We start from the raw sequence: 11,160 nt of genomic DNA, 5'->3' as shown, positions 1-11,160 counted from the left end.
AGAAGCAGGAGACATAAATTCTAGTCTTTGATAATGACAGGCTGTGTGACTTTGGGCTAATCATTTAATTCCAAGCCTTGATTTTCTCAACTACAAAACACACACTAGATTAGATAGATATCTTTAAGGTCCCTTCTAAAACACATTATATGATTCTATATTCTTTGGATATATCACTTAAGATCTTATCTTTCACAATTAGGGATGAAACTACTTACTAATAAGGCATTCGTTCACCCATTCATTTATTCACAGTTTACTAGTATATGCTATAGGTCAGGTGTGGGAATCTGTTCCCCCCCGCACCCCCCCGTACTGCAGGAGTCACTGATTTATTCTTTTTCTTGAAATTCATCCCCTCTCCAGTCCTTGCCTCTTACCCTGTGTTGGGATATGCACTTGAGAAATGAATGTCTTGGATTAAGACAGTACTGTGGGTCATAGAATATGGTAGAGTTAACAGGATGATAAAAGGATCAAACCTGATTTTGGACTTCCTGACATGGTGTTCTTTAGTTAGTTGAGTATAGACAACTTGTAATCTTGTTTGACATTATAAATTTAGTGTTTATAAAATATTGGGCTTTACAAAATCACTTACTATAATTTTATGCTACTGTCTAATTACAGCTCTTCTACCCGATATGAAACTCTTACTTTTGCTCTCTTAGCACCTTCATGAAAAAGATGTTACATTGTTGAATTTCTCTCCTGAATATACATGCTGTGGTTTTAAGTGTTCTATTACTAATATTAATCTGAACCACATGAAATTTGTTTTTTTAGGTTAGAACCAGTCAGATATGAAAATTTCATATCATTCTAATATGATCTAGTATGCTGTAAAAGCTGCAAATCATGAGGCAAATACCATTAGCTAGAGAAGAAATTTTGACTCTTCCGTGTTTTTATTCTATTTTGTTTTTTCCCACTAAGGCAAGTTGGACAAGTTATTTCACCATGAACATTGTTTTTCTCCATTGGTTAAATAGGATAAATTGTAAACTTGAATAGGATTTTAAAATACTTATGCAAATAATCAGATCATTGGAAGAAAAGTATGAATGTGGTTTATTCTTCAAATACATAAATGTTTAAATCATTGTGCTTCTCATTTGGGGTATGTAATGCTCAGGTACAGAATTCCTTGGCAAATTGGAAATTAGTGTTTTGAAAAACTTTTGAGAACTTAGTTGATTTGATTATTCTACATCAGCTAACAGGCAGACTATATCTCATATAAGCTATCTATATACCTCAAAACACATCTGCAGCTGAGAGATGAAACTGGGAGCTATATTTAAACCACAGTCATGTGTCTGTGCTTTTGGCCAGGTGCTCACCTCTGAATATTTCAATAACTGAAATATCTTATTTCCATTACTTACTTGCAGGAAACCACATGTTAGTAACATAAGACATCCTATCTAAACTTTTCATACCTGAAATTTATTCAGGCTTCCTAGAAAATAGTTCTATTTTCACATCTAGATAAAAATAAGCTTGAAGAAACAGGCTAGTTTGACTTTGATCTTAGAGATGAAACCACAAGGGCTAACAACTGCATGTGGCCTAACACTCTACAAAGTTTATCCATGCTCATATTCACATTTAATCCTCCTGGTAACCTTGTGAAGTATTTTCTGCAGCTGGAGTAGAAAGTACACACATTTCAATGGAAGACAAAGATTAAGACCCTGCTTTGAACGTGGGAAACATTCCAAACAAAAAGAATGAAGAGTACAAAAGCTTTTGGTCAAAGCATCTGTATTACTTTGGGCAAGTTACTTAGCCTCTTTATCTTGCTTTCATCATTATAAAATGAGGATCTCAATGCCGGCCTTCAATTATTTGTCAAACACTTGCTGTGCACCAAGAAGTGTTCTAGTCATTGAAACTATAGCAGTGAACAAAATATAAAAACTTACTTTAATGGAAATATCATAGCATAGAAAATAATACATAGTAATGTCTGATGGTAATTACTGTGAAGAAAATAAACCAGGGCAAGGGAGAGAAGCATTGATGGTGGAGTGTCACTCTTTTATACAAGGTGGTTATGGAGAGGTTGCATCAATAAAGTCTTTTGAAAAGAGACTTGCAGGGAAAGTGGGAATGGTGTGCCTTTTTGTGAAAGGCAGAGGGAACAGAATGTACAAAGACCTTAAGGCAAAAGAATTACAGTATGGCTAAAACAAATAAGAGAGGGGTAAAGGGGAGATGAGTTTTGAGGGGAGTGGTGATACAGATCATAGCAGCCCTTGGAAGGTTTTGAGTAGGCTAGTGATTTGACTTATATTTTAATAGACTGCTGCTGTTAAGAGTAGATTATAAAAGGGTAAAAGTAGAAGCAGGGAGATCATTTGGAAGATTATTGGTATAATCCACATGAAAGAAGGTGACTTCGGCCATAGGGGTAGGTATGGAGATTGTGTGTTTACATTCTGGATATATTTTATTTAACAGTTTTCTTCAATTGAGGTGTAACTGACATATAATATTAGTTTCAGGTATACAACATATTTGATGTATGTATGTATGTATGTATATATTGTCAAATGAACACCACAATAAGTCTAGTTAACATCCTAAACACACAGTTATAATTTTTTTTGGTCACGATGAGAACTATAATTTTTTATTATAGAAAATGTCAAACATAAAGTATTAGAGTATAATGAACTTCCATATACACAGACACATAGCCCACTTTCAACAATCATCAGCTCATGGTCAATCTGGTTTCTTCCATATTCCTACTTATTTTTTCCATTCTGTATTATTTTGAGGCAGGACCCACACATCACATAATTTCATCTAGAAATATTTCCATATGTATCATTAAAATACAAGTGTTTCAAAAACAATCACAAGATCATAATCATACCTAAAAAGTGTTTTTAAAAAAGATTTTATTTTTTTATTCGTAGAGACACAGAGAGAGAATGAGAGGCAGAGACACAGGCAGAGGGAAAAGCAGGCTCCATGCAGAGAGCCTGATGTGGAACTCGATTCAGGGTCTCCAGGATCACGCCCCGGGCTGCAGGCGGCACTAAACCACTGCGCCACCGGGGCTGCCCTAAAAAAAGATTTTAGACAGAGCAAGCAAGCAAGCGTGGGGTAGGGAAGGGCTGAGAGAAAGAATCCAAGTAGACTTCGCACTCAGTGTGGAGCCCAACATCATGAGGCTTGACCTCACAACCTGGCCCTCAGCAAATTGCGCTACCCAGATGCCACAATATCTAAAAAGTTTTAAATAGTTTTTAAAAATATTTAAACATGGATTTTTTTATGTATTTTAAAAAGAGAGCCTACAGGTCTTGCTCATTTTTAAAAAAAATATTTTATTTATTTATTCATGATAGACACAGAGAGACAGAGACAGAGACAGAGACAGAGACAGAGACATAGGCAGAGGGAGGAAGCAGGCTCCATGCAGGGAGCCTGACACAGGACTCAATCCTGGGACTCCAGGATCACGCCTTGGGCCAAAGGCAGGCGCTAAACCGCTGAGCTACCCAGGGATCCCCTTGCTCATGGTTTTAAGTGTGAAAAAATAAGAATCAAGCATGACTGTAAAGTTTTTGGCTTAAACAACTAGTAATGTTTCATTGACATTTGCTCACATGAGAAACACTGCAAGAGGAATTTGAGTGGGTATGGTGAACCAGGAATTTGGTTTAGGATGTGTTGAGTTTGGAATGTCTATTAGATATCCAAATAAGAGATACTGCTGAGTTGGTAGCTGTATATATGTGCTTGAGATCTGGGGAGAGATCAGGCTGGAAATAGAAATTTAGGAGTCAATAAGTATGGAAAGTCTTAGATTGACATCATTAAAGAAGTTAGTATAAATGAAGAGTTCTGAGGAATGGACCCTGGGGCACTCCAACATTTAGTTAGCGACAGGAAAAGAACCAGCAAAGGAGACTGAATGGGGCAGCCTGGGTGGCTCAGCAGTTTAGCGCCACCTTCAGCCCACGGCGTGATCCTGGAGACCTGGGATCGAGTCCCACATTGGGTTCCCAGCAAGGAGCCTGCTTCTCCCTCTGCCTGTGTCTCTGCCTCTCTCTCTGTGTCTCTCATGAATAAATAAATAAAAAATCTTAAAAAAAAATAAAAAGGAGACTGAACGTATGACCAGTAAAATAGGAAAATGGAGAGCAGTGTTCTGAAAGCCTAGTGAAGAAAATATTCCAAGGAGATGTGATCAACTGTGTCAAATGCTGCTGAAAGAATCACTGAATGAGTTCAGGAGAAACAGAAGAGAGGAAAGGGACTATGGAATAAACTCTTTTAGGCAGTTTTTGCTGATAAGGGGTGTCAAAGAATGAGGCCAAATGTTTCTATTTTTAATTTTTTTTTTTTACTTTTTTATTTTTAAATATTTTTTTTCTTTCTTTCTTTATGATAGTCACACACACACAGAGAGAGAGAGAGGTAGAGACACAGGCAGAGGGAGAAGCAGGCTCCATGCACCAGGAGCCCGACGTGGGATTTGGTCCCGGGTCTCCAGGATCGTGCTCTGGGCCAAAGGCAGGCGCCAAAGCACTGCGCCACCCAGGGATCACCTGTTTTTATTTTTTAAAAAGATTTTATTTATTTGAGAGAGTGAGTCACTTGACACAGGAGAGGAAGACAGAATCTGGATTGGTGTCCCTGAGTACACAAGGGGAAGAATTGACTTTGAGTTATTCAAAGACACTTCATATAAATGAGCAGGAGGGAATGCAGGGTCTCTGGGCACCTAGGTGTAGGAGTGAGACAGGGAGAATGTGAGATAATATATAGGAGTACATAACACAGAGGAGGCATACAAATGTTAGCTCTCTCCATTTGGGGCTTTCACAAAATGAGTTAATGCTAACAACCTAGAGCTACAGATAGCATTTTTACTAATTCATGGGTCATGGAGAAGAGAATTGGGTAGCTTTGGAAAATTGTGAAAGGCAAAATGTAGATGGAATACTGATACATGTGGTATATTGGTTAGGATTACTTGGCTATATATAATTAAAAAAAAAAAAAGAAAGAAAGAAAAAACAAGACAGGGTTTCTTTTTCTCATTTGAAAGAAATCTAGAGGTTGGCAGCCCGGGACTAATACTGTGCTCTCATTGTTTTGTCAGTGGGGTATCTCTCAACTCCTGCCTCTAATTTCAAGACGAACGTGTTAAGATGGGTGCTATAGCCCTACCCACATGTCACTGTCCCAGCAACGGGAAGGAAGGTAGAAGGGCTTGATCTCTTCAATCCATAGAGACTTCTTGGAAGTTCCATGCAACACTTCTATTTATAGCTCTCTGGCCATAACTTGGCCTGTAAGGAAAGTGGGAGACAGTCTTTCAAGAGATAAACACTTAGTAAAATATGGGTTTTATTAAAAGGAAGAAGCAGAGAACTGATGTCAGGGTAGATGTTAGTGGGAAGAACCTGTGGGAAGAACATGGTTTTATAGCTAAGACTCCTGTTTGAACTCCAGCTCAATCATATACTGATTATGACCTTGAATAAGTAATTTCATCCCTGTGCCTCAGTTTTCTCTTCTCTAAAACTGAGCCAATATCACCTACTATAGGTTATTCTGAAGATTAAATGAATAATACAAGTAATGTGCCACAGTGTTTGGCATATAATAGGCACACAGTAAATGATACTACCATGAAATAGAAAATTAGTTAACTAGCAGTCCATTAAGAGATACTATCCTAATCTTTTCAGGTGGCTTTAACAAATACCATAGACTGACTAGTGTATAAACACCAAAAATAAAAATTTTCTTTTTAAGTTATCTCTACAGCCAATAAGAGGCTTAAAGCCACAACTCTAAGATCAAGAGTCGCATGTTCCACCACCCGAGCCAACAAGGGCCCCAATACCTGAAATTATTTCTCACGGTTCTGGAGGCTGGAAAGTCCAAGATCAAGGGGCTTGTAGATTCCATGTCTGGTGAGGGCCTGTTTCCTGGTTTATAGATGGTTGTCTTTTTATTATGGCATGACAGGAGTGAGGGAACTCTGTGATCTTTCTTACAGGATTACTAATCTCATTTGTGAGAGCTGTACTCCCCTGACCTCATCACCTCCCCAAAGCACCACCTCCATATACTATCACACTGGGGATTAGGTTTCAACATATGAATTGAAACCTAATGCAATCTATAGCAGATGTGGTAGAGTTCAGGCGGATTGGCTGCTCAGTTATAGGTTTAATGTCAGAGGAACTGTTATCAACTTCTCCTTTGTTCCTTAAGAAATACCCAAAGGTCAAGGAGAGTTGGAACACACTGTTAATGGCATTTATTGACTCCAGTTAACTTTGTCATATCCATTCAGCTTGTTCAAATTAATATCTGACCAAATGCTTTCAATCTCTTCATCTGGTACCAACCAAACTGCAAACCATGAGATAAATAATCTAGTTAAGGTCTACAAGAATAGGACTACTTTGCCAAACACATATACCTCAGGTTTAGATCTCCAGAGTGGATAAATGATTCTCAGCCACTCATTTTTATGTCTGTTTTAGACATCTTCGATGACATCTGTCACTAACCTCAACCTTATATTATGTGAATATGGCCTTTAAAAGCAAACAAATAAACAAAAACTTGAGTTTTTCCATCAAGAGAACTTCAATTAAAGAAATTCTGAAGGATAGGTTTCAGACCAAAGAAGAGTGAAGGTACAAGATGCAAGATAAATTAAAGAGCAAAGAAAAAGGCAAGTATGTAGGTAAACCCAAAAACAAAACAAAAATAAAGAAATGAATAAACTAGTATCTGATAGGGTAAAAAATAATTAATATTAATGATAAATTTAAGAGAAGGGTAAATGGATTGAAAATGACTGAAGGTCTTTCGGATAGGATTATAGGCATTGATTAGACTTACACTTTGAAAAACTAAGGGTGCATGGTTTAATTTCTATGGTAAAAACAAAAAGAAATAGCACTTAATCACCAAACCTAGGAGAAAGAAAAACAAGAATGATAGCAGAAAAATAAACAACCAGAAAAGAAAGAAGGAAAGAATCCACAGGCAGGATAAATAGGAAATACGAAAGAAGATAAGCCTAAATATATTTTGATTATATTGTTAATGGATTAAATGTTCAGTTAGAGGAAAAAGAATGTTAAACTGGACAACACCACAAAACCCAACTAAGAGTTTTATAGGAAACATATCTAAGACATAAAGATACTGGAAAATAAAAAGGAATGGAAAACAAACAAAACCCCAAAACCTCTTACAAATACTAATCAAAACAAGCTAATGCAGTACAATGATAAGTGGATATTAGTAAATAAAAAAGCATTCATGGTGGGGCACCTGTCTGGCTTGTCCATAGAGTGTGCAACTGGTAATCTCAGGGTAGTGGGTTAAAGCCCCATGTTGGGTGTAGAGATTACTTAAAAAAAAAAAAAAAAAAAAAATCATGGTGATGAGATTTCAAGATGTACTTTTCAGTCTATTAGGAAGATACAAAATTGAAGTTGTGCCTAATAATAGACTCAAAAAAAAAACCAAAAACAAAACAAAACCAAACCTGACTAAAGTGCAAAACACATTCACAATCATAGAGGAAAATTTAAAAATATCTCCTTCAATAATTGATAGAATGGGGGAAAATCAGTCCAAGTAATTTGCACAAGATTAACCTAATATATACGTACAAAATACTGCGTCCACTAACTGCAGAATACATGTTCTTCTCAAGCATACATGGCATTTTTACAAAAACTGACTATAGATGGGGCCACAGAACAAGTCTCCACAAATCAAGTCTCTGAAATAATATAGAATACGTTTTCTGACCACAGTGTAATTTAGGTAGAAGTCAGCAATAAAGAGGTAACTAGGAAAAAAAAAAAAAACACATATGCTTGAAAATTAAGAAAAACACATTTGTAAAAAATTCATGGGTCAAAAAAACCACATGTAAACTATTAAACACTTCAAACTGAATGATAACAAAAATACTAACATACAAATGGAATCTCAGGAGAAAGTCTAGACAGAAGACAGACTTTGGATTAAACAGACTATGACTGGTAACTGTAGATAAATGGATAAATTTGACCAAAGTATATGTAGAAGGGCCAATAACAGAACAGTGACAGGCACCATCTTTTAAACTGTAGACAAATAACAAAATAAAGAATAAGAGATGGTCAGATAATATTTCTGAGATCTGAGTATACGGATCCTGCCCCAGCACCCATGCTTCAGGGAGACTGGTGCTTTAGTGTCTTGCTCAAGATTTTTTAGGTTCTCCAGTTCCTGGGACTAAGCAAGGCAGCCTGAGTCCAGACCTGGTCCCACATGGAGATCTGGTTGCTTACCTCTCTTAAAATTTTCTGAGTTTCACTTTGGTGCCTAGCATAGGTACCATCTCTCCCTTTTGAGATGGTACCTACCTCCAATCCTCTAACTCATGCTGTGTGGAGAACATGCCACGAGGAGCCCTGGGTCTGACCATTAGACCATTCCTGTGATGAAGCAGGATTTCTTTCACATGACAGTATGTGATTGGGCTGCAAGAATGGTACTTTGTTTAGATGATTCTATTGGGCAAATGATGAATTCCAGGTTCTGGGCTACCAAATATCATCACTAACCCTTAGGATTAAGTCGTGTGTGTGTGGTCCTGTGCACTGGCTCTCACTAGTCTGTTTCAACTGTGATGCAGTCTCTAGTCTATAGACTTCAGGCTTGTGAGGGTAGTGGCAGTTGTTCTTCACCCTATTCACCACATGCCATTGGCACTAAGGAGATCACTTAACCCTTTGCAGGTATTGCACCTTGTGTCACCAGGCCCTTCTATCTGAGGCCTTTTAAGACTAGTGCTCCACAATGCCAACTGTTCCTTCTAATCAGTGTCCTCTCTCTTGTTTCAATTGATAGTGATACTGTACTCTCCAAGTTTGGACTTAAGCCATTGCTGATGAAGGAATGGACATTCTTTGCACAAATGAAACCACTCTTTTTGCTCCACGCCCGGGCCTCTTGCCTATTATTCCTGGGTGTGACCAAGAGATCACTGTCTAGGAATGCAGTAATTACAGCCTAAAATGTTCAAGAGAGGCATGGTTGGAATATGTATTCTATGTTTATGCTATAAATATCCAAATGGTAAACATAACCAGAAAATGAATTATTATTCACTTTCCTGCATATTTTATGTAAGATGTGCATTTTTGGTAATCATCAATGAAGCACCACAATGACTTTTGATAGTCATTGGAAGCCAGTATTCAGTGACACAATGGATGCAACATTATCAGCAATGACATAACCAGCATTAAATAGATGGTATGAGGGAACTTTAGAGACAAGATCCATATAGTTCAATCCAAACAGGTTCTTAAGAGTCATAGCACTGTGAATAACTGTACTACTATTCTTTTATTGCAGTGGAAGATATGAAATTAACCAGGAATGGCACACCTAACAATAAAGATGAAGAGATGGTTTCTATACACTATAAAGAATCTTCACATGCACTGACTGAACAATAAACATGCCCTTTTTCTCTATTCATTATTCTAAATCTTTTTTTTTTATTCTAAATCTTTATTGACAAAACACTCTACCTTACATGGGCCCATGAATTCTGTAATCCATTTTAAAAATCAAATTGTTTATATAGACAAGGACCCTGATAAAAAAATATCTGGCCCATAGGCAGTCCTGATCAAAGATGAGCAGAAATTGGGCAAAACCAGAAAACATGAGAACAGTAGCTCGGTAAAGGAAGAAGTACAGAGATCAAACAAAATAAGAAATGGCAAACCCATTGGATTTCAGGGTTATAAAACCACTGACACTAAAGCCACTGGAGTTGGGAATAAGACTGTAGCAGGTTAAACAATGAATGGTGTGAAAGTTGACAATGACTATTTTTTAAAGAAGACTGGCTATGAACAAGAGTAGCTAGCAGGGAGGTAGCAAGTAGTATTATATAGAGTATCAAAAAGAATGAGTGCAATTGAATAAAAAAAAGTACTTTTATAATAGTGAGATCTGGTAGGCACCAACTGAACTAAGCAATCTAATTTACTATCACTAATAGACAGTTTGACCCTGTCTCCTAATGTGATTCAACATGAAGTATACCACATAACTCATGAAATATCTCTGTCAAAACCTGACTCTAATCAAGACAGTCTTATAGGAAATACTGGGGGACAAAGAAACAAGGAACTGATACTATAAAGAAGTAAATATACAAATCTAAAATGTGGGACATTCTACAAAAAAATGGTCTGATTTCTTCAAAAAAGTCAACGTGGTGAAAAATAAAGTCTTAGGAAAAATAGCAAGAAACACAATGAAACCCCATGGATGAAGCTTAATAAAAATTCTGATTATTTTTTAAAAAAATGTTATTTATTTATTCATGAGTGACACAGAGAGAGAGAGAGAGAGGCAGAGACACAGGCAGAGGGAGAAGCAGGTCCCATGCAGGGAGCCCGACATGGGACTTGATCCCGGGACTCCAGGATCACGCCCTGGGCCGAAGGCAGACACTAAACCACTGAGCCACCCAGGGATCCCCCTAAAATCCTGATTAAACACCATCAACAATTATAAGACAATCTAGGGCAAGTAGGAAAATTTGAATATGGGCTGAAAATTAGATGATATTGGATAATTAGTTATTATTCTTTGGTGTGACGATACTGAAATTACGTAGAAGAAAAAGTCCTTACTTTAAGGAAACTCAAAGTATCTGGGAGTGAAATGTATCTGTAGCTTGTCTTTAAACAGTTCATCAAAAACAACTATACATCTATATAGATATAGTAAGAGCAAATACACATACACAGAAGGCACAATGTTAAGAATGACTCAATCTAAGTGGTATATATAGATGTTATTTCACTATTCTTCCAACTTTTCTGTATTTGTAAACTTTTTAAAAAATGATTATTTATATATGTATATTCATGAGAGACACAGAGAGAGGCAGAGACATGGGCAGAGGGAGAAGCAGGCTCCCTGTGGGAAGCTTGATGCCGGACTTGATCCAGGACCCCAGGATCATGACCTGAGCTGAAAGCAGATGCTCAACCATTGAGCCACCTAGGCATCCCATGTATTTGTAAATTTTCAAAGTAAAAAGTTGGAAAGGGGGGAGAGAGCCAAAAAGTTAGTAGT

This window comes from Vulpes vulpes, chromosome 11 (assembly GCF_048418805.1).
Source record: "Vulpes vulpes isolate BD-2025 chromosome 11, VulVul3, whole genome shotgun sequence".
Classification (NCBI taxonomy): domain Eukaryota; kingdom Metazoa; phylum Chordata; class Mammalia; order Carnivora; family Canidae; genus Vulpes; species Vulpes vulpes.
This window is presented reverse-complemented; position numbering follows the sequence as displayed.